We start from the raw sequence: 24553 nt of genomic DNA, 5'->3' as shown, positions 1-24553 counted from the left end.
ATAAGCTGCAGTTGTAATGCCATTTGGTCATTTGAAACAAGAGCCATCGACATATAGTTGCCCTTGTGGGTCAGATAAGGGAACTTCAGTCAAGTCTACCTGTCCTTTCGTCTCCTTTTCAGTCTGGAAAATACAGTCATGTTTGTCGACTTCATCACTCTCAGAAGGAAGGGGTAGTAACATGGCTGGATTCAGAGTAGCACATCTTTTGATCGTGATATGGTTATCAAACAATGTCAATTCATAGCCAGTAAGACGTGCACTGATGAGGTGCTGTGTCTTTGTCTTATTCAAAAGCGTGTCCACAGCATGGGGTACCATAACTGTGAGATCAGTATCAAGCACAATCCAACCGATTGTCTGATTTAAGTGGCCACAGCTGTGTCTGCTCTTAGACAACTTGGGAGGGCTCTCGCGAGTGGGTCAAGGACAGCAGAGAAATAAGCACACGGTCATTCCTTGTCTCAAACTTTTTGTGTTAGAACAGAAAGCGCACAATCAGTCATTTCAGGGACATATAACACAAATGGTTTGCCATAATTAGGTGTTGGGAGTACTGGAGTCGAACAAAGCATAGTTTTCAATTGCTCAAAAGACTGCTGACATTCAGGTGTCCAAGGCAAAGGCTCATGCACTTCTTTCGTTATTAATGCAAGCAAGAGTTTGATTAGCAAGGAATAGTTAGGTATCCACTGCCGACAGTAGGAAGTGATACCTATTAAAGCGTGCACATCTTTCTGAGCTTGTGGAATGGGCATTTTAACAATGGTACTGAGACGCTCAGGGGTCAACCTCTACCCTCCTTTGACAGTAGGTGACCTAAGAGGTGACCTCCTGTCGACCATACTGACATTTAGAAAGAGAAACTTTATGTCCATGCTGAGCTAAATGTAGCAATAACTTAGCTGCAAAAACAACAGTTGATGGACAGAATACAGAACAATGTCATACATTCTCCCCAGTACAGAGATCTGTGCCTAAATCCTTCGTTTTTTTGCTCACCATGCCGTTCCAGTTTGAAGCCAGCCATATGCCAATCAGTCTTGACCCTGTGCCTCATGGGAACAGTTGAGCCCGAACTGCCAAGCCAGGTCCTCACTAGACTGGAAACAAGCATCCTAGGACCGGTTTCGGGGTTTCACCCCTCTTTAGCCAGGATAGCTTGATTCCAGTGGCATGGAGAGCAAGGGACCCACGTCTGGGCATACCCTTCCCACTTGGGGTGACAAATGCAAAAACAACAGTTGATGGACAGAATGCAGAACAATGTCATACATTCACCCCAGTACAGAGATCTGGGCCTAAATCCATCGTTTTTTTGTTCACCATGCTGTTCCAGTTTGAACCCAGCCATATGCAAATAAGTCTTGACCCTGTGCCTCATGGGAACAGTCCAGCCTGAACTGCCAAGCCAGGTCCTCACTGGACTGAAAGCAAGCATCCTAGGACCGGTTTCGGGGTTTCACCCCTCTTCAGTCAGGATAGCTTGATTCCAGTGGCATGGAGAGCAAGAGACCCATGTCTGGGCATACCCGTCCCACTCGTGGTGACAAATGCAAAAACAGCAGTTGATGGACAGAATGCAGAACAATGTCATACATTCACCCCAGTACAGAGATCTGGGCCGCCCTAAATCAATCGTTATTTTGCACACCATAATAATAATAATCCTATAAAGCGAGAAAAATCACCCGTAAGGATCTCTAGGCACTGAGGGCCGTCGGGAAGATTAAGCAAGCTATTGCCCAGAGTCACATGGTGCTGGGCAAATCTGCCGCTGGTGCCGGGGATCGAACCGTGATCCCCAAATTCCAGAGTCAGTTGCCCTGACCGCAGCGCCACACCTCTTCCCTACAACATGCCGTTCCAGTTTGAACCCAGCCATATGCAAATCAGTCTTGACCCTGTGCCTCATGGGAACAGTCCAACTGTACTGTCTTTACAACCTTGTTCGGTATCGGAAGCAATAAAGAGGTCATCGACATACTGCACCAATACATGCAGTCTGCGGGAAGCGACAAGGAATCCAACGGTCCTCTTAATGGAGAAGTGTGGCTCAATGGTTAGAGCGGCAGACCCTGATGCAGAGGTCTGGCCCGGACCAGGGTTCAATTCCCGCCTCGGCTGGTCTTGGGCTCAATTTCCCCGGACCCGATAATTCTCGCCTCGGTGCCTATTCTAATCATGGGTCCCACTCTGCAACTCTGGGCAATAGCTTGCTTAATCTCCACAACGGCCCCAGAAGTGCTAGGATGCCTGGCTTCACCTTGGGGGTCCCCAGGAGTGGGCACTTCACAGGGAAAGGCCAGGAAGGGTTCCACAGCGGTATGTGCACAGCGCCTGAGAGACCCTTTCGGGGGTGTGCGGAGCGCTATATAAATGCACTACATTTACATTTACAATGCCTGGCTATAAATGCTCGGACTCTCTGTATAGCCCCGAGGAGCGAGATGGAACCTAAAGCTTCTACCAGCTAGGGTGAACCCAACCAAATATCTGCTATCTGTATGAAAAGGAATACTGAAGAAGGCATTTTTTAAATCAATGACAGAAAAGAATTTAGCAGTAGAAGGAATCATTGTCAAAAGCACGGTAATATCTGGAAACACTGGAAACTGGGGAACCACTATTTTATTAACTTTGCGCATGTCAATCACAAAATGGTAAACATCTTCATGATCATCAGAGGAACCTGAGGGTATCCATTTAAGAATCGGAAGAATGGAACTATTATAAATATTGGCAGACGTCTCTTCAACTACTCCTTTCCGTATCAAATCCTGAATAATTTGAAAAATTGCCCGTTCTCCCGCCTTGGGTATTTTATACTGAGGATTACGAGGCAAAATAGCATTATCTTTAACCTGAATTAAAACCAGTGGTATATGCAGCAGTCCCACATCTGTATCTCCTATCACCCATAAAGTGGATGTTATATCTGCAAATTCAGGAGGAAGAGGGAGAGACAGGCACTGTTTAGTACCTACACTTGGACCCATTGTCATATAAACATCTGTTGGGAAACAATAAATAGTAGCATACAGTTTTTTCAATAAATCCAAACCCATCAAATTTTCACCACAATTGGACGTCAACAAAAACGGAGAATCTACAGTAATAGGACCAACAGGTAATGCAAGGGGGCGTGAAATGGGGCTTAAAACCGGTACACCTAAAAAACCTACCGAAACATTATTATGGCTACACAGAGCCGCCCCAGGGACCAAAGATCGAGAAACAGAACTCTTTGTTGCACCTGTATCCACCAAAGTATTCCTTAGTCGAGCCATGCAAATCTGCAGTGACATAAGGACCACGCTGATCTACAGGTATCGGAACTGGTCCCTCACTCTGTCCCTGGCTGTCCTAGTTATAAGACATTCCTGTCGCCTCATCCATGTCATAATTATCATGGTAATACAGTCCATCTGCAGGGCATATGAGTTGGGGTCGAGTATCTAACAATTCCTCTATGAAAGTATAATTTTCCTCATGGGCCAAACAGGATTTATCAATCTGTAAACTAAACCTCCTATCTTCACATGCAACTCCTTTCTCCTGCTTTTCTCTATCATAAGCTACAGTTTTCTGGGTCAGTGTTTGCATCTTCCTTTTTCGTAAATCTTTTTTCAATTTTCAATCGTCTCTACCGAGCTGCTTTCTGCCACGTTCTGAGGGAATCAAACATAGACTGTCTACTTTGTCTTTTAAATAGCTGTGTCTGTAAAACCCCAATCTTTTGTTCATCAAAAGTGTCCATCAACGGCCACTGTAACTCTTATATTTGTGCCATAATGTACTAAACATAATAGGGCCATGACCATGCTTCACATACATATCAAAATTAGGAGTGCCTTCTGGAGGCGTTGGCTGTGCTTCTTCTAATTGAGCATCTGCAGAACAACAACAACAGAAAAGCAAAAACTTGCTAATCCCAGGTTATTTTTTCCTGGCAAAGCAATTGCAAGTGCTTTTATCCAAAACAGTACCATATCCACTAAGAACTAAAACAAAAACACCTGGCAAATTGCTAATTTATTTCATGTGTTTGGGCAACAGATACCATTATGTTTTATTATAATGTATCATTTGTCTTTTCTGAAGTGTCATCTGTGCCATACAGTTAATATGCAAAATGTATTTTTATTCCCTTGCATCGTCTTTAATGTTTTAGCAACAACTTTAATTTCCCTTCACTTGAAGCTCCTGGGACAAAATGCCAGATGATAATGCCGTACCATCTATTAGCGAAGGACAGCATGCAATCCTGGGAGAAAAGCCAACCTCCTCCAAGTTATGATATCTGTGGCCTCCATCGCTGCAATGGAGAAAATTGTTGGCTCTATGCAGGATGACACCACAAAATCATTTTGCTACTGACCATTAATCTTCCTTCCAGGGATCTCATATAGATAAGAAGTCCCAGGTGCCAGATAAAAGCCGAAGAATGATAATTTGGGTGTTTGACTATTTTTCTTCAGTTTAAACAAGTACATCCATATTTTCAACAGTACAAACTACACAATACATTTAGGGCTGGATGTGTCGCATCCCAACCATATTCAGGGAGGCCCATAAGTCAGACGAAAAAGCAGATATTTTATGGCAGGGCCAAATGATGTGCAGAGTATCTCCTCTCTGTTTAAGGATGGTGCCAAGTGTGCCCTGTATAGTTTGTGAGGGGACCAGTGCCAATCATGTGATATTATGGAATAGCAGAATGTTAAACACACTTCTGGCAGGTATCTGTTAAAAGTCTGGATTATCTCTGCACAGACGTGGTATGCAAAGTCCATTTGACAGTTGGTCGACAAAGTTGTAAGCAGTTGTCTTTTGGTGACTTTAGAAAAGAGCTTGCCTACAATAAGGGAGTATAATCCAGATATCAGCCATCTGTAGTTTCCCCATTTCATTAGATAGTCGTGTATCGAGGAGCTGGGGTGGCTCTCAGTGTAGGCCGCCAAGTACTTTTCTGAGACAGCTGACCAGTTGTCTGTATCTCCTGTCTTGGTTGTGTGGGAGACAATATTCCTCCTGTAGTTTTGAGAACGTTTTTGGGGTGTCACCTTGAAAGAGTTGACCTATAGAGAGACAATTCTGGTTGACCATGAGACCCAGGAAATTGACACATCCTTGATCTGGATAGCTATATTGTGCCACAGTAGCACTGCCGCATGAAGAAATCCATTTTGTTCCATCATTCTGTGGATCAACTTCCAAGTTCAACGACAACACTGTAGGATGGGGTTGTTGGGATCCTTGGACCCACAGAGCTGCTCATAAATAACCTTTGGGCCTACAGCCTCATTCTGAAGATGGCGTTCTATTTTAGTTAAGGTGTGAATAAATAGATGCCCATTTAATAGCTTTCTGAATGTTCTGCTCTGTTAGTGAAACAGCAGCCCAGTTCTACCATTCAGCAGGGGGCCCCATATAAGGTCAGGAGGACCACATGTGGCCCACAAGCCATACTTTGAGTATCCCTGCTTTAGATACTGTTCCTCAAAGAAAAGGGCAAGGCAATAAAAGGCATTTACTGGCATGGTGAAAAATAATTTTTGCTACAGCTTGCTTTCCTATGTGAGTAGGATGTGTGTGATTGGTTGATGGTGAACTGTATTCCACCTGGTGTAGTGTCATCTACTGTTTCTTCCTATGTTTACAGTGTGGACTTCTGTTTTTTACGAAATATTATAAAATATACTGAAATTATTTTGTATTCTTTTGCTTTGTATTCATATTTCTTACATACTTGATATTGTTTCTTTTTCTTATTTCCTCTTTGCGCTGGCTGGAATTTCATTGACTGCATCAATTTCTATGAGATTCCTTTAATTAACCAGTCAGTGGCCATCTGCGGTGTGCAAATTATTGAAAGGATTGACTAGAGTAGATTGAGCTCAGTAGTTTACAGAATTAGATGTGGGTGTAATTTTTGGGCAACAATTGTCTTACCTTTTTATGTGTTTTTGTTTGTACATTTGCATCCCTGTGCCATTTCTTAATTCTACTTTTCCACCTTCTGTGTTTAGTAGCTACTCCAATTTTTTTAGTTACTCTCCCTCCCTACTCCCACATTCACTCCCTATGTGAGTGAAGATTTCCATACTCATCGTGGAGAACTCCACACATAAGAGGTAGGAGAGTCATAGGCGGAAATATCCATTCGGACCTTAGTGAATAGCATTTGTGAGTATGTAAATTAGTTCTGCAGAGGTATTAGTTTATGTACTCAAAAATGATTTGGTTAATAGTCCACAATATGACTACTTTTTCCTTACCAGAGTCCTGTCCAAAAGACTGAGGAAGAGTGTGGCGGGAGGGGTTCGAGCGGAGCCAGTGATCTGGTTTCCGACCACTGGCATAGTACACAAACTGAGGGCAGCCAACTGAGTGAGGAGGCTGCCCCATCCCCCCTGACACACAGTTGGACCGCATTGACGTGGGAGAACCTAGTGTAGTTCCTGTCAAATTAGCTAGGGTCCACCAGGTTGTTCACCCTTCTCCCCACGCTATTTCCTCGGAGGCAGCAATAGGGGTGAACTACGAATTCTATCTTGTAATCTAGCAGGACTCAAAAGCAAATTAGTATGTCCAGATTGGGGGTCTTTTGTGGATAATCAGGATATTGGCCTATTCCAAGAGACCTGGGCCTGCAAAGAATACCAAAGGGTAGGCTTTGCGCCATTTAACATCTTGGCTACTAAGGGGGGAGGGGGTGCCCTTTTGGTGGACTTAAGATCTGGGTAGGCACGCATCTTGGGTGCAAAGCAGAGCAGTTGATAACTCCCACCAACGATATTCAATGTGTTCTGCTGTCATTCCCTGCCAAGAAGAAATTCGCCCTAATCAATATCTACTGAAGACCTGTGATGAATAGACTAGAATCTGCCACCTTAGACCATCTTGGACGGTTCATTCCAACCCTGGGCCTAGCGACTTCGATGATTATAGGAGGCGATTTTAATTGCCAATTCGAGCCACTAACTGACAATTTCCATGAGGCTCTCTCAGAAGAAGACCTATACTGGTCAATTCCTGACCCGCAGATTACCCCAATTAAAGCATGGTCCCCTTTGGCCTTGCAGCTCCACTCACTCACGTTATCCCACTCTCTGAGAGCATGCAATGGGAGGACTAAGTCTGACCTTCCTGGTAAATTTATATTCAATAGAGATGGCCAGTCCTCATTAATTGACTACATCATGGTGGAAACTAGAACGTGGGAGAAAGTTCTAGATTTCCACATACAACAGAGGCAGGACAGCGATCACAGCGCTTTGATTGTAATGCTGAAGCTAGGGAATTTGGGTGCATCTACCACTCGTCCCTACATAGCAACCGGGTCTAGTGCTTTAAAAACCACCAACAATAGAAGGAAAGTTAGATGGAGCAGCATTCAACACTCTGGCTAAAGTCTACCAGCTTGCAATACCCCTGATAGCCAGAATGTGGGAGCTGGGACAGGTGGAGGTACTTGCAGGGGATAGAGACAAGGCCAAAAAAATCCACGAGGAGCTAATTGTTAACCTGACTGATGTAGTTTATCCGGTAACATCAACAAGTGAAATAAATCGACCCAAATGCTCCTGGTACAACAACAAGTGCCGTAAAGCAAAACAGGAGCTTGTGCAAGCGGTGAAGGCTAAAGACAGGCCAAGTATCAAACTAGCCAGAATCAGGCACCGGAAAATTATGCAGCAGGAAAAGAAAGGATGGGAAACAGAAAGGTGGGATGCCCTCAGGATTGCCCTGAAGGATAATGACTTGAAATTATTTTGGAGGCTAGTGAGCTCAGGAGAGGGTGAAGGATGTGCGGCTATAGAGCCAAATATAGTGCCCGAAGCTTGGGAGGCACACTTTGGGTCCCTGTATGATTGTGAGGTGGAAGGTTCCACAAGCCCAGATATTCCGAGAAAAAACCTTGGAGTATTGCCAGGAGGGGGGCTGGGATATCTCGTTGATGGAGGTCCGAAATGCTATTATCAGCCTTCTCCCCAACAAAGCCCCCGGTCTTGACAAACTCCCGGAGTACCTTTTTCGGGAGAAACCCAATATCTGGGCTCCATACTTGTGTGCCCTTTTTAATGTTATTCTGAAGGGCATGAATCCCCCCGATACTTGGAATGGTGCGGAGATAGTACCTATATTCAAAAAGGCTGCAATCTTCTACCCTCTAACTATAGACCTATCAGTTTAATCGACAACACTCAAAAACTGATGGGCAGGGTCCTATTGGCCCGTATACAGGGGGGGATGGAGGAGCAGGGAATCTTGAGTCCATACCAGGCTGGCTTCAGATCATACATGTCAATCGTGGACCAGATATTCAGATTACAGCTATTATTCTGGAAAACGGTGAAGATGGAGGGTGGCAGCCTCTATCTTATATTTGTTGATGTGAAGTCGGCCTTCGATCTTGTACCCAGGAAGAAGCTCTGGGAAGTGCTTTGTGATCTTGGAATGCCTCCTTATCTCCTCAATGTGTTAGTGAGGCTACACACTGACAATTATGCACAAGTTAGATGTTGAAAATATGGGGAACTCACTTCACGCTTTCCTGTCAAAAAGGGAGTGAGAAAGGGATGCGTTTTAGCCCCCACACTATTTTGTCTCTATATTAACAGGCTCATTGCTTTTTGAAGCAACATAAAAGACACTGATGCCCTAAAGCTTGCTACAGGGAAAATACCCGCGTTGATATTTGCAGACAATACTTTGTTATTGTCCAAGTCACCTCTAGGTATCCAACGCATCTTGGATGGGTTTGCACAGTTTTGCAATATGAGATGTTTGGAGATTAATTTATCTAAGACCAAATGTATGGTCTTCAACCCTCCAAAGAGCACGCGCCCTAACCGCCCTCTTAATGGTACCCTCCTTGAGAAAGTGAGGATATTTGATTATCTGGGTATCACACTGTCTGAGCAATTTGGGTGGGGCCCACAGGTGGCCAAAGCAAGGCTTAGGCTCACCCAGACAATGAGTGGAATCATGAAACTGTTTAGAACATCTGTATTCAAGCCAGCAGCTCCTGTGGTGGAGATATTTAAGGCCCAAGCAAGAGGGGCTGCATTATATGGGGCGGAGCTTTGGGGGCATACTTCTATCGTGGACCTCGTGATGCTAGAAAATAAATTTATGAGACAGCTTATAGGCCTTCCACGTAGCACCCCATTAGTTCCTCTCCGTATCGACCTAGGTATGAGGCCAAGCGATGAAGAGATTGCCCTTAGGCCTTTGACATTTTGGCGGCGGATATGGGTAACGCCTGAGCTGTCCTCCTACAAAGACGAGTTAAAGGAGCTCCTCCCTAGACTTAACCCTAGTAAAATACCATGGCTGGCCCACATCAGGAACCTTTCAACTAGGCTTGGTAGGACAGACCTATGGTCATCTCCAGAGCTATCCTGTGCTATGATATCCAGGTCGGATCTTGTAAAACATTATAGGCAATCCAACCTGGCGTCTCTCCAGGAAAGTGCTAAAGAGGATAGGTTGACGATGGAGTTCCTACAGATAAAAGAGGTGTATATGAAGGAACCCTTTCTGGATGTAATCTACCCTCCTATGGCCAGGAAATTGTATTTGCAATTCAGATTGGGGAATTTACCATTGGCAGCGCACACTAGCTCATGGGCTCCCGAGAATTCAAGTGTGTGCCCCACTTGTAATTCAGTGGCTAAATCTAAAATTCATGTGTTGTTCTTTTGCCCTGCTTACGTTTCACCTTGTAAATGCTGGATAATCCAATTATGCAAAAACTTAGGGTGTGTCCTTTGTGCAGAGGCTTTTAGAGTTTTAAAATATGACACTGGTCCTCCAATTGTATTTGCGGTGTCTTGTTTTTTAAACACTATGTGGCACATCAGGAGAGGGCTTTTAAAGCAATTATAGGGGAGGACAAATTGGAAAAATTCAATGCCTTCTTTTTTAGACATTGTTTTTTATATTAATATGAATCCGTTGTGTGGCGGTCAGCGGTTTTAACTGTGCATAAATTATGGGAGTGTAATTATTGAAAAATTCTGTGTAAATGTTTGAAGATTTTCTTATGCACTTTTATGGCCTGAGTGACTGAAATAAAGTTTTTAACAACAACTTTTTCCTTGTAAATGTCTGCCATTCACTTTGTCCTGTAAACGTATCTAAAGTAAATGCCAGTTTTTTTTTAATTTTTAATTTTATTTTTTTATTTTTGAAAGTTTTATAGAGCGCAAACAAGACCCTTGCGGGTATCAGAGCGCTTAACAGTAAATAGAGTTTTTATACATAAATAAAAGGCAAATTGTAACATCTATACAGAAACATGTTGCACAAACAAAGTGATCAGGTACATCGGGACTCTATCCCCATGCGTCAGGAAACAGTACAATGGAATGTCCAAATTACTTAGCTGGTCCCTTGTCCTAGTCTGGGTAATGGCAACGCTATAAAAGATCACCACCACTCTTTGGACCGTACTCAGGTGAATTTGGCCATGAGAATTGATTTTACTTCCTTTTTGAAGGAGACAATAGAGGGGTTAAGTCTGGTTTCGGGTGGTAATATGTTTTTTTCTTGTTGAATCTCTGTGGTTTTACTATTAAGTTTTCCGCACTTCTAGAAGATCTGAGCCCACCAGAGATCATCAACTTCTGTGTTAGATATCTGGGTGCTTTGTGGTACATGGCTTTATGCGTCATACACGCTATCTTCAAATGAATTCTGGCTTCCAGGGGTAGCCAATTCAGGGATTTGAGGTCCGGTGAGATGTGTACATTTCTTTTGGAACCAGTGATGAGTCTCGCGGCGACATCGATTGAGGCTCTTAATGGTGCCGTGGTTGCCTTGGGTAGGCCGCAAAGAGAGACGCTTCCGTACTCCACTCTGGGGATAACAAGTGCTTGCACTGCTTGCTTAAAGTCCTTGATTGGCAGGAAGGGTTTCAACTTCCTCAGTGTGTTTATCTGGTAGTTAGCTCCCTTTGTAGCGTTGCTGATGTGTTTTTGCATATTGAGGTTACTTATTCCTAAAGATTTCACTGAGTCAACGATGATTGGTTGGATGTTGAGTGCAGTAAGGTGTTTTATCCAATCTTCCATTACAGGGACTTGGGCGGGTGGAGCTATAAGCAGGAACTCGGTTTTTGGGAAATTTAATTTGAGATGGTTTTTTGCCAGCCATATCTGGGTTTTCCCAAGCGTTGTGTTGAGCAATTTGATATTGTCCAAGGTGTGGATCTTGAGGTAGAATTGAGTGTCGTCAGCATACATGTGATATTGCACGTTAGAACCTTGAAGAATTTCGGTGAGGGGTTCCATGAAAGGGTTGAACAAAGTTGGGGATAAAGAGGACCCTTGCGGTACTCCAAATGTTACTGGGACGGGTTTTAACATGGTATTGTTGACCCTGAATTGTTGTGTTCGATTATGGAGAAATGAGGTAAACCAGTTTAACACTGAACCTGATAAACCCATTCTGTGCTTTAGAAGATCCAACAGGTTCTCGTGTTTGACCATATCAAAAGCTGAGGATAGGTCCAGCAGGATGAGTAGGCTTGATCCATTCTGATCCAGGATTTGTAGCGCGTCATCAATTATATGTGTCATGGCTGATTCTGTACTGTGACCTGCTCGGAAGCCTGATTGGTATTTATTAAGCAGGTCAAAGTGGTCGATATGCCTTGTCAGTTGGAGGAGTACACATTTTTCCAGGAGTTTGGCCAATGTAGGGATGTTGGAAATAGGCCGATAATTGTTTAGGTCCGTAGGGTCGGCCAAGGGTTTCTTTAGAATGGGTGAGACCTGACCCACTTTGAGGGTGTCCGGAATGCAACCTTGTTGAAGTGAACTGTTTATGATCTTAGTCCAGAGAGGCAGCAGTAGTGGGGTAAGGTTTTTAACAGCGTTAGCGGGTAGGGGATCGGAAAAGTGATTGGCAGGGTTCATGGCACCAAGTATTTTACCTATGGCTTCTTCGGAGTATGTCGAAAAGGATGACCAGTCGGCATCATTTTTTAGGTTAGGCTGTGATGGGAAGTGGTAAGTTGCCATTGGCCTTTCTGGGGGGGTCTTCTTGTGCGGTCCTGTGTGTAATATTAGATCCTAAAGGAGGTCAGTCTTGATATTGTCTGTCTTCAGAGTGAAGAAGGCGGAGAATTCTTCACAATTGGGTTGCCGGCAATCTATGTGTTGTGGACGTTGAGAAGGGTCCTTAGATTGGGATTTGAATAGTTCAAAGAGTTTTTTGGGACGGTTTCTTGCCTGGTCTAGTTGGTGGCTGAAGAATTCTGCTTTAGTGCGCTTGATCTTTCTGAAATAATCGTTTCTCTTTTTCATTAGTGTATTAAGGTGGTTAGCTGAAGGAGTTGACCTCCAAGTGCGTTCCGAAGCTCGGAGAGAGCATCTGTCTTTGTTTCGGTTTCAGTCTAGATTGCACCTGATAGATTTGTGTTTAACTGCTAGGGGTTGGAGAAGGAAACTATAAAAGCACTTATAACTTAAACATATATGCACATCTGCTCTGTGGCATAAAGTTAAAAGGTTGAGGTGACAGCCGTTAAGTTACAGACAGTGAGTATGTTGAATGCATGATCTAGTTACCAACGTGTCATGCAAAATCAGCATGAATCAATTGGAAGAGAATGCATCAAGTGTGGGCAACATTGCATGGTAAGTCAGGGTAAAGAAAAATACAACAGTTGATACAAAGTTGGGAGTAGAACATGAATGTTGCACCTTGTTGAAGGATTACCTCAAAGTTATACATCAGGAACATAATTTTCGCAGGACTAAAAATATAGGAGTTAGTCTATGCAAATCATTTACGTGGAAGCTACCCTGGATCCTCTGAATTGAGATATTGAGGAATCAAGTAATAGCCAATCTGTTGGTGGGCCTGTTATGTTTCCCCGTGAAGTGAGGGTCCCTTTCAATGTATGGGTCTCATCAACGGCAAGCCCTTTGTTCCCTTCACTGGCAACCGCAGACGAATCTGGTCAAATTTAATTGAGCAACACTGTGTCAATTGTACACCACCCTGCCCTTCTTGCAAGCCATAGGTAGAATACAGTGAGTTACTCTATGCTGAACTATGTGGTTATGAAGTCTGTGGTCCTCAAAAGCATGAATGATGTTGGTCATTTGTTGGCATTATTTCAGATAGTCTAAATTATCCAAATGCTTTCTACACATATTTCCAGACATCTTTGGACTTTTGTTATAACTATGTGTGTACTTAAACCCAGGACAGAGACACCCTCCTTTTTCCTTTGGCTCTGCAACAAGTTTGTAGTGGTGGCAGTAGTCGGACTTCTCCACTCCATAATGGCTGCTATGTTTGCCATAGCAGGAACTGCCCATGATTGTCCAAGATTGGTATTTATCTATTGCTGAGTATGGTGTTAAGCATTTGACAGACCTGCAGCAGTTCTCTCTCACAAGCTGGGTGAATTTGACTGAGGCAGTTTCCTAGATGGATTCACTCAAGCTTTCTTTGAGTATTCCAATGACTTATTTGAGGTTACATCTAGGCTAGACATGGTTTGTTGTATTACAGATTTGCAACAGTGTTTGTGCTGTGATAGGATGCCATCAACGATGCTGTTGAAAGATAATCATTGTAACTGATGAGGGTAGTGCTGAACCTCCAATGGTTTGAGTAATGGTCGTAAGACATGTAAAATGTGTGGCTTAATGTTCAACTCCATTAGTAGGACACGGTTCCTGTATCTGTGTTTTTACATTCCTGCTGACTACTGGCTTTGAAGATAAATGTGTGATACTAGCGACCAAGGAGTCACTTGGAGTATCCTCTGATGGTCATTTATGTATACCTTACCAATAGACACACCAGAGGAAACGTTATTATGCTAGAGTAAGGGGGATCTGTATGGCTTTTTCAGGGAATAGGAATATGCATGTGACAACCCCTATGGCTGTAGAGATGTCAAGGCTCTTGTCAAATAATTTCTATGTTTGATGTTTCTGTAGTGTACAGTGATATGGTGTAACAAGAGTGGATTGTGATTTACCTTAATGCCTTGCAGAAGATTGGTTGTGATAGGTCAATTGTGCGTCTAGTAACTGACAATCGGATCTAGTGGCGGAAACTGAGTGTTTGAAGTAACTTCATTGCAGCTGAACTGTTGTGTGGTATATTTTTAAGACGAAAAAGGTTGTTGATAATATCCTTTATGAGTCTGAATCTCTGCAGAAAATAAAATGAGTGTAGTCATTGGGTATGGTACCAAAATATTACGACTAAAATACCATGCAACAAAAATATTCTGTTATAAACATTGCTTACAAAAATATCACCTCTTTGAGGTTAATAATAGAAAAATCCATCCAACGGGATGCTACTTTTGAAAACAAAATTAGGGTGCAATATTTCTATGAGATGATAGTTTTGCTACGATATCTTGACATACAACCAATCATGGAGCATTGACTCTACAAGACCATTTTCCTCCTGGCGTTTAACACAAAATGCCTGCCATTGGAGCTGTTGTAGAAGATGAAATGCTCTTCTTTGTATCGACCATTTCATTTACCTTCACTGAAGGGGTGAATGGCCAGCTATGCTTTTACAGGGAATGCAAGTGCCCTGAGTGACCTTAGGGCTAAATGATATATTCTTTCTGACCAATTTTTGCTATGTTGCCTGTGTATGCATTTGAGGTTGCACTTCTCCCTTCATGTGGGCAATGTGTCTTCATGATTACATTGCATTTAATCTGTGCTAAATGCTTGGATCTCTATTCCGACTGTTCAGTTGTGTGGTGAATTATTTACCACACTTGATAAAATCCAGCTCTGCACCTTTTGGAATTTATATTGCGTACAGTAAATAGCAAATATTTGTAGTTTTGCTCAGATGCTGAATTTAGTGCTTACCACATAAATCTGAAGTTGTGATATTTACTGAGCTGTTTTACCCAAGTAAATTTCCAAGAGGTGAGGACTTCATCACACTCAGTAATTATAATGTGCAATAAACTTTGAGCAGCTAGGAAAATGTGATACCAAGCAAGAAGGTGTTTGTGCAGAAATCTAAAATCTGAGAGACTCATAACTGAGGTTTTGACCTTCACACAATTTTCTTTTCCTGAATCTTTTATAGGTGGGAATCACTTAATGTGCATTTTTTTCAGTGTTTGTAAATTATACTTTTAATGAGATTTTATTTTTATGTGTGAGAAGGCATGGGCCTATGAATCATGTATTCCACATACTTACTGTTTGCTGGATGCAAATGTAAGAATATTGATGTTCATGGAAATTGTCAGCAATTTAAGTTGACAAAACTGCACAGTCATACAATTCTATCCCTTAAGATCAAGGCAATATTTCATTTCCATGTGGGTTTACTTTGGGTTTAGTGAATATGTCTAAACTATAGAATATCAGAATAGTCAATGGGCCATATTATCAAGAATGGTGATAACATTATCGCCGCTTTAAAGCGGCGATAAGAGTCTTGATAATATGCCCTTGTGAATTCCAATAGAAGCCCAGGTTTGATGTCCTTCACACCAGAACCTGGGCTTCTATTGGAATTCTCAAATGCATATTATCAAGCCCCTTATCGCCGTTCTTGATAATATGGCCCAATGTGTTTAATTTCTAGCGGACACCAGTTATTGTGCACAGTCATAGCTGCATGATGGAGGTGGTTGGGGGAGAGGTGTTGCATAAAACCATGAGGAGCAATTATTTTGTAGAACATTTAAGAGAATTTGAATATAGACAGTACTTAATTTGCAAAAGAATATGTGCAGGGCCAAATGGTTTTCTATGAAGCTGGCCACCAGTGCTTAAATGTTGGAGTTGCTGAATACAAAGGCTGTCTAGCGCCGAGTCCACCTCATGCCTCTGTCTCTCACCAGCATACACTCCCCGACTAGTGCTTAATTTGAGACAGTGTTTTCACTTGGAACCAATAGGAACTCATTTAGGAGGACCAGCCCTTATTTTTCATCATCAGACTTTGAAGCAAAGCATGGGAGAGAAAACACTTTGGGGGAAAGGAGAAAGAGACAAAAAATGACAAGGGGAAAAAGGAGGGATGAGAAAGAATCTGCAAGGGTGTGATAAAGGGACACGTAGTGCCTGGATGGTGAATTAAAGAGTAATGAGGTGTAATCAAGACTACGCCCCTTGGTATTCAGCGTGCTGACAGTCTATGACCCCAGATGTTAGTTTCTGAGCAAAGCTCTGTGTCCAGCACCACCCCGCTCAGCCCCTCCTCTTTAACTCAGTCTTGCAAGTTCTTTATTATGCCTAAATTCTCCCTCTTCTACTCCTTTTTATTTTTATCTTCTTCCTTCGTTACTTCTTTTATGACTTTCTCTTTCTTGTTCTGAGTCCAAGCCTAATAATGAAAAAAAGGCCACAGTCCCCATAAATGAGTGCCAGTGGAACCTTCCTCAACCCATTGACTTGAATGAAGCACTGGTTATAGAGTGCTAATTTAACCTCCATGTGTTAATTTATTCAATCTATGAAGAGTTGCTAATTTGTGGAGTTAAATGTTAGAAATTAGAGGGGGCTTTCAGAAGTAGCCGAGGCCCGCCTAAATCTGCAGAAGGTCACCAGCCTTTTATGTTTAATTTACCACAGACATCCAAAAGAGATTCTACTTTCCCTGATTACCAGAGGAAGAGGAAAAAAAGAGAAGAGGTCTTTACATGCTCTGCAGGTAATTGGATGCTTGGTAGCAATGAGTATTGCTTCTAATTTTGTGAGGCAACAGCACGAATATGTTACAACAAAGCTAGCCTTTTTTTCAGTTATAATTCTAAAACACTGACTGAAGCACTGAGGGTGTTAGGGGATTGAAAATGAAATTGTGCATGCAGTTTAAGAAATTATAATGTATAGCTATATGTTGTTTCTTAAATCAAATTTTTGCCACTGTGGGGATGTAGAATCTACGCTGATGAGACTAGATAGAACAGATCTTGACTGGTGGTTCAAGCCAGGGCCATGGTCCCTTTTCAAGACTAAACATTTTTGGAGCCAGCATTGTTTCACTGCTGGTTGAAATACTACAACAGCTTTGCAATGGCTGAAACCTGTAACTTTTTTTTCTATCCAATCATTTTTCAAAGTCTCTACAGAATAATTGAGATTCTTTTAAATACTTATGGAATAATGGCTTCTCTAGTTAACACTCTCTTTATTATGCATTGCATTTGTCTGTTATAAGTCATAAGGAGAAATAAAATCAATATTTTTAATATCCATATTTATATGTTTAATGAACAGTATTGCATTATGCCAAGTCCTTATTGGAAATGTAGAAGAAATATTTGTGAACTAATATTTCATTTCTGCCCATTAGCACATTTTGCTTTGCTGATGCTTGCGCTTTAGCACAGCTTGCTATATATCTTTGCCAAACACTTGCCGAGGATTTTCTGTTTTCTTCCCCGCTGATTCAATTTTAATCTTGTGAATCTTTCACGAAATAGTTAAGCTCTTAAATACTGTCTTTAGACTTAGAATGGACTGTCATGAGAAACTATCTCTATTCATTTCTTAGTATTAAGATTAATTCAAAATTGTAATTATAAATGGAATATTAAGTACTATTTTCTATTCTGAGATTCAATTCATTTCAATTTCAGTTTGCATTGTCTCATTTTTTTTTAGTATTGACATGGCTTTGGCATAATCAGATAAATTGTTCTTATTCTGCTTCTACACCTCAAGTGGAAAAGAGACTAACATAAATGTATAATGAATTCAAAAAGATACCAAAAGGAGTGTTGTGAATTTCTGCAATTCCAAAAGAGAACATCTGTGTGGTTGTTTCTGTGTAATTTAACTTTCGAAAGTCCGTACGTTTAACTTTACATTTCTCTGAGTTAGTTAGTACTGCAGGAAGCACAGCTTGGAAACAGAGAGACAGCTTCTCCTTCCTTTGTCTGAGCTATACTGTCTGCAGTCCATGTACTACGTAGGAGAAATGTACGGGCTGATTTACTAACATTTTACACTGGCTTTGTGTCTCAAAAGTGATGTGCAAAATGCTTATTTTGGATTTACTTTCCTGTTCAATACTTGTTTTGCACTGCAAAGATGCCTGAAAGCAGTGCTTTCCAATGCTTTCCATTACTTTGCATCAAGGGGTCATTCTATGGGTGGTACATGTGTCACATGCAATCACCCATGGTTTACAATGCAAAGACCTATCTACTAACAATGGTATACAGATATTTTCACCAGCAAATAGCACCTGTTTGAGGTAGGCATTAAAAAGTAGAAATTAATTTATTACTCCAAACTTTCCAACTGTACAGCACACATCCGAAGTGGGAACAGTTCTACATTTTGTCTATGCATAGTATTTTGTACTGGAAGGATACCCTAGCTGCACATAACCTATGCTAGACATTAAGTAGACAGCACATGGTGCCAGGCAACCTGATCATGCCCCAGCAGGAGAGAGAAATACAACAATCTTAGTAGATAAGGCACTGCCCTGCTCTCTGTCACTCAAGCTAGCAACTTTTGTTTCTTTGCTGCGCTCTGTGTGTTTTAGTAAATCTATCCATTAGGTAATACATTTAAGAATCTCTGCCCCAAAACATAAGGAACCGTACCATGATGGGCTCTGCTGGCTTAGTGGAAAGCGCAGTGCCAGTGTTTATGTACCTGCAGTGTATAAATTGAATTCACAGCCAGTCTTGCTCCGAGTTAAAGCTTGATGTTCAGACAGTAAAGCTTGGAAAAAGTGAGCAAGCATTGCCTTTTTCTGTTTCTGAGCTGTGCTGTCTAAATAATGTACTAACTTGGAGGCATACTGAGTTAAAGGAATACACTTTACGCACCTAAGATAAATAAAAACAAGTGGTCATCTCTGCACTCAGCCATTGCACATGTTAGTGATACGGTCTCAGGTCATCAAAGAAGGATGGCAAGCCAGACAAACTTTCTGTTTATGTTCCTGAGCCGCTCCCCGAGCCCTATTATTGTTAATAAAGATAGTCTTTGATACATTTATGCATCGCTATTACATATTGTGGTAGAGATTAGTGAGATCATTATGAATGAAGGAAATATCTTGAAAGGGTTTTGCAGCAAACACAACCAAGGGCACACTTTCTTGTCATTCTTGCATTGTGTATACAAGTTGCATGATTGCTACAAAAGTAACACAGTACAAAGGTAGGAATTCATTGCCAACAACAAGGGTGATCAAAAGAATAATGAATAAGGAGAAGGAATGAAGTAAGAATGAGCTGAGCAACACGAAGAAGGGGAAATGAAGTGGTCACTGTGAGCTAAGGTGGACAGTTGAAAGGGAAGTTCTGTGTCATTCCATTTTTCACATCTGGACTCACAGCTTATACTTGGTTTTGACACATTTGTCATATTTATTTGTTAGAAATGCTGATTCCTGGTTGGCTGAGGAATGCACCCAGGCCTGGCAGGAACCACCATTCAAGCCAGGGTAAGCTAGATACACAATAAGGTAACCTGTGTTCACCCTCTGGTAGCTTGCCACAGAGGAGTCAGGCTTAACTAAAGGAGCAATGTGTAAAGTATTTGTGCAACACACACACACACACACACATGAACACACACAGACACACATAGTAACACAATTAATACACAACAAAAAGACCGCAAAAAGGTTTAGAAAAATAGAGAATATTTATTTGAGCAAAATAAAACTGATACAACAAAAATCCAATAAGTAGAATCGAGATATGATTTTTCACAGATTAAAATAGCACTTGAAAGTCAATAGAGCTAAAAGGTTACTTGAGGTTGTGCAAGACCAGGGCAAATCCAAAGTTTGTGCCAACTTTGATCGAGGGCAGACCAGGTACAGGACTCAGTGAGGTCCCGCAAACAAAGTACCTTGGATGAAACAAAGTGTCCAAATCGAAGAGCTGCATCATCGTTGCTCCGTGGATGGAGCCCAGAAGACCCAGCAGAATTGCAGGAAGTATTTCATGTCCCTGAAACTTCAGAAAACAAGATGCAAGCAAGCAAGCCCTTGGAGTTCACTTGAGGGAAGGCAGAGTCTAGCTCTCCTTCCAGCAGAGTCAGGGAGGAGAAGGCAGCAGGGCAACAAGGAGAAAAGCAGTCCTTCGAGAAAAGCAGGCAAGTCGAGTCCTTTAAACAGCACAGCAGTCGTTCTGACAGAGGTTCAGTTCAAGGTCCAGAAGTGTATTATTTAAGGGAGTCAGAGACCCAGTACTTATATCCAAAAGGGCCTTTGATGTAGGGGTGACTTCAAAAGAACTTTCTGAAGTACACAAGTTTCCCTTTCAACCCAGTCCTGTCTGCCAGGCTACCCCTGGTGGTGGGGGGATAAATCAGTGCTTTGTGTGTGGACAGGACACTACCTATTGAAGTGTAAGTTTCAGACACTCCCATTCCTTCCCTCCCCAAGAAGACCCGTCAGTATGCTGATGAGCCTCACATTCCTGTATTTGTGGCTGTCTAGAGGGAATGCAAAAATTGTAGTAGCTGTCAACCAACTCAGAGGTAATCATAAAAATCCTTACTTGGAAAGCGCGTAGATATCACCACTTAAGCTTTCAAGTTGCTAGGGGCCATTGGGGAGATTAAGTGAGCTATTGCCCAAAGTCAAATGAGGTTGAGCTGCAGTCGGGGATCGGACCATGATCCCTGCACTACGGAGTCAGCCACTTTAACCACTGCATCACACCTCTCTCTTTCTAAAATATTATTTTAAATCCAACTTCACCAATAAGAAGGATTTATCATTACAATTTTAAGCATACCAAACATGAAAAAGACACTCCTCTCTGATCAGGAATTACCACTTCAAAGTATATTAAGGAATTCCCAGTTCTGACCTAAAGAGGGGTAGTCCTCACAGTAGTGAAAAGCGAAATAGGCTGTTTGTCACTACCAGGACATGCAAAACATAAAGGTACATGTCTTACCTTTTACTTACGTAGCACTCTGCCCTTAGGGTCACTTGGGGCCTACCTTAGGGATGACTTATATGTAATTAAAGGAGAGTTTAAGGCTTTGGCAAATAGTTTTAAATGCAAAGTCGAAGTAGCAGTAAACTGCACACACAGGCACTGCAGTGGCAAGGCTGAGACATGTTTGAATGCCTACTTATGTGGTTGGCACAATGAGAGCTACAGGCCCACTAGTAACATTTGAATTACTGGCCCAGGATATATGTTATACTAATTTACAGGGGATTTACCAGTACAACAAATATGTCAATCAGGTATACACCAATGTCATCAAATTTAGGGGAAAAGGCAAAAAGTTGGGGGAAAGGCCACCCTAAGGATGACAGGTCTAACAGTATTCACTTGTGTGTCAGTTCAGTGCCAGCATTATGTTTCACAATTTACTGCATCTACAAGCAACTTGTTTGGGTGTTTCCCACAAGGGCAGTTCCAGAGAGTTAGTAACTTTGCACGAGACAGTTATTGAGATTTATTCATTGCACTTGCTCTGATTTTGCTAATTTGGTTTATTGTTTTTCAGCATTATACATAATAAGTAAATTTATAAAACATTTAAAATCATCGTAAAAAATGAAAAGATAAAAAGTTAAAACCTACTATATGAGAGGCACATAAAAGATAAGCACATTAGAAATTTCATAGTTCAGAATAAAAAAGAAATATACGAAGCTAATGACAACAGCTTGACATTGCCTACAGTCTCAAGCATGTTTTGGTATCCTCAACATGATCCAGGTTGCCCTTAGGTAGCAAGCTATTGACATAGATCATTGGGAAATCTGTTCTATTGCAAAGCGTGAGTGCATTATTGCATATTGTGATTGAAAATAGTTTTATAAGTGGCACTAACCACTTATGGAGCATATATCTAGTTTTGGTATAAAATAATAAACATGTAATAAGGTATCACACTGTCCAATCTTACAGTCATGGATTTGGTAAAAATGTTCACAGTAGAGAAATTTCAAACAAAATCTAAGAAATAAAGTGTGACGCGCCTCTGGGGATGCCACGTTAAGATAGGGCACTATCTCTAGCTCCCCCATACACTTAATGAACAGGTAACTAGCAGTCAATTGAGAAAATTCTGCAAGAGCAATATATGCTTTCAATTAGTGCTCAAGAAAGGCGTCCTTGACTTTGGAACTAGCATCAGTAATCATGGTGGCTGGATTATTACAAAAGTGACTGTACCCCAATTTAGTCAAAGTTCTTTTGCCATAAAGTGTCCATACATTGCTAGAGAGAATTGTAAGCTTGATCATTTCGACTAGTGCCTTCAAATAAATTCTATCATGATGATTTAAATTCAGTCCGAGCATGCACAACACAAGAGCAAGAGCAGTGACAACTGACATGGAGTGGATTTCAAGCTCCAAATACAGTGGAAATACCCAGAGCTTTAAAATGCTCTAGATGTTCTCTTCTATTTCTAGCTGTTTGCAATTGATGTATCCCCATAGCTCAGTTGCAAATATTGCAGATGCCTCTGCTTTCTGCTTGTAGACATCTCGTATAACATTCAAAGTACAGCTTCCAATTTTATTTTTAAACAGAAGGATGGCATTTGATGTACATTTCAGGATTGCTGCAGTGTTGTTAATATGATTGTTCCAGTTCAATTTATGATTGAAATGGATGCCCAAGAAAACATATAACCTGACAGGGTCCACACATTGTGCTACAACCATTGGAAACCTCTTAAGAGGTGGTGCTGGATGTCATGATCTTCATTTTTGACAGATTGACATGGAGATCCTTCTCTTCTCAATAACTCTCAAAACTAGATAGTGATTTATGAATTTCATTTTGTATGTTTGATAAAATAACAGTGTCGCTGGTTAAGAGTAAAAATAGCTATCTTTTTGTTACATGATTTCTGGACATCAGGTTTCTCCTTCTCGACGAACCTCTCATCATCATTCAGGAAAAGGAAAACAAGAAGGGTGTGACGGTAAAACCCTGGCAAACACCAGAAGCGAAGGATGGAAAAGGATTCGCTGCATTACCCTGCAGTTCCATATTGAACACAAGCACTGTTCTCTGAATGTAGGTATATTAAGGCTTGTAACAATGGCTTTAGAGTGTATACCATAAATGTAACTTATTCACCAAGACAAAAGCAGACTTAAGGTCTATAAAAGATAAATAAATTGGGGCTTTTAGTAAAGTTGTATATTTGGCACAGATCCTTTATAATCTAATTGCTTTGTCGATAGCCCTGATTTCTTTATGGAAACCCTCCTGCATATCAATAAGGATGGAATTTTGATCGAACCAGGTCTACCTAGATTTTTTTTCTCATTCGATCAAGAAATGAAATAGGTCTATAATTACTTGGTAACAATTAACTGCCCTTTTTAGGATTTGCCTGCACATCGCTTGCGCTGTTCTTAAGAAATCTATAAATCTTAAAAGGGGCTTACATCCCTCCTCCTGGCTTTCCTTGCTTTTCATTGGTTCCTCTGCTTGCCACTTACTTTCCCTCTATATCTATTGGTTCCTCGTGGGTGCCTGCCGGTTATTGCAGCGCCGGCCCGATGAAGAGCAAGCCCAATGATGAAGCATGAAACCCTCCGGGTTGTGTGAGGGCACCTGCTCCCAATGGAGCATCCTCCCCATTAAGGAACACCATGAAAAAAAACTCTTTTCTCTCACTCTCTCTCTGGACTCTCATGAACTGCACCACCCCCCCCCCCCGATCGCAGATCAAAATGCGCATATCATAAGTTAAGTATGGTAAACCTCTGCATATCTATATCTTTTTACCTTCTCAATATGTGGATTGTTGATTATTTTTATATGATATTTTTGGAGCACACTATTAAAGACTCCACATTCTGGTGCCATTCCAATAAGAACCTCTGCTATATAAAGTGCTTACAAATGCAGACAGGACAACTTACAAAAACTTTTCAGTGTGTGAGAGGTGGGGGGTCAGGGCCATGGACACAGCTGAGCTTGTGCAGAGCACTGTCTGAAAGGCACTTCTATCCACTACCCCACCAAAGATATACAAAATAAGAAAAAAGCAAAAGCTTCTGAGACTATTGCTTACATCTCAGAGAAATTTTGAAACCTGTAATAGACATTGGCTGTGCGGAGCCTCCAATCCTGAGTTGGATACACATTCCATGCAGGGGTTTCCAGCTCACTTTGTGTCCCACCGTGTGGCATCGACTCTTCACTGATCACGTGAAGGGAGCTGATATTGAGTGACACACTGTGTCAACATGTGAGTTGGAAGGCTGGAAATGGCAATGTGCGACAGAAAGTGTAGGACTTTCACATGTCCCTTTTGGAATTCCCACTCCATGTTAAGAAACCCCTGCACCTGCATCTCAACTGAAATAAGTGGCGACCAATTTCAATATTACTACAATGCAAAAACACTTTCATCAGGTCTTTATGTTGTGCATTTGTGAGTGAATATCAGTGACTCCCAAACAAAATGTTAATGTTTTGGGGGTTCCCAGGGATTTCCATAGTCTTGTTGACTTCCCACTTCACACCTACTCCCTCTGTTTTCCATACATTTCCTGTATTTATTCAAAAGGAAATGTCAAGGAGGTGTGCATTATTTTTATTAAAGTA

The sequence above is a fragment of the Triturus cristatus genome, chromosome 2_2, assembly GCF_964204655.1.
Source record: "Triturus cristatus chromosome 2_2, aTriCri1.1, whole genome shotgun sequence".
Lineage (NCBI taxonomy): Eukaryota > Metazoa > Chordata > Amphibia > Caudata > Salamandridae > Triturus > Triturus cristatus.
The sequence above is the reverse complement of the archived record's forward strand: the minus strand, read 5'-3'. Positions refer to the sequence as shown.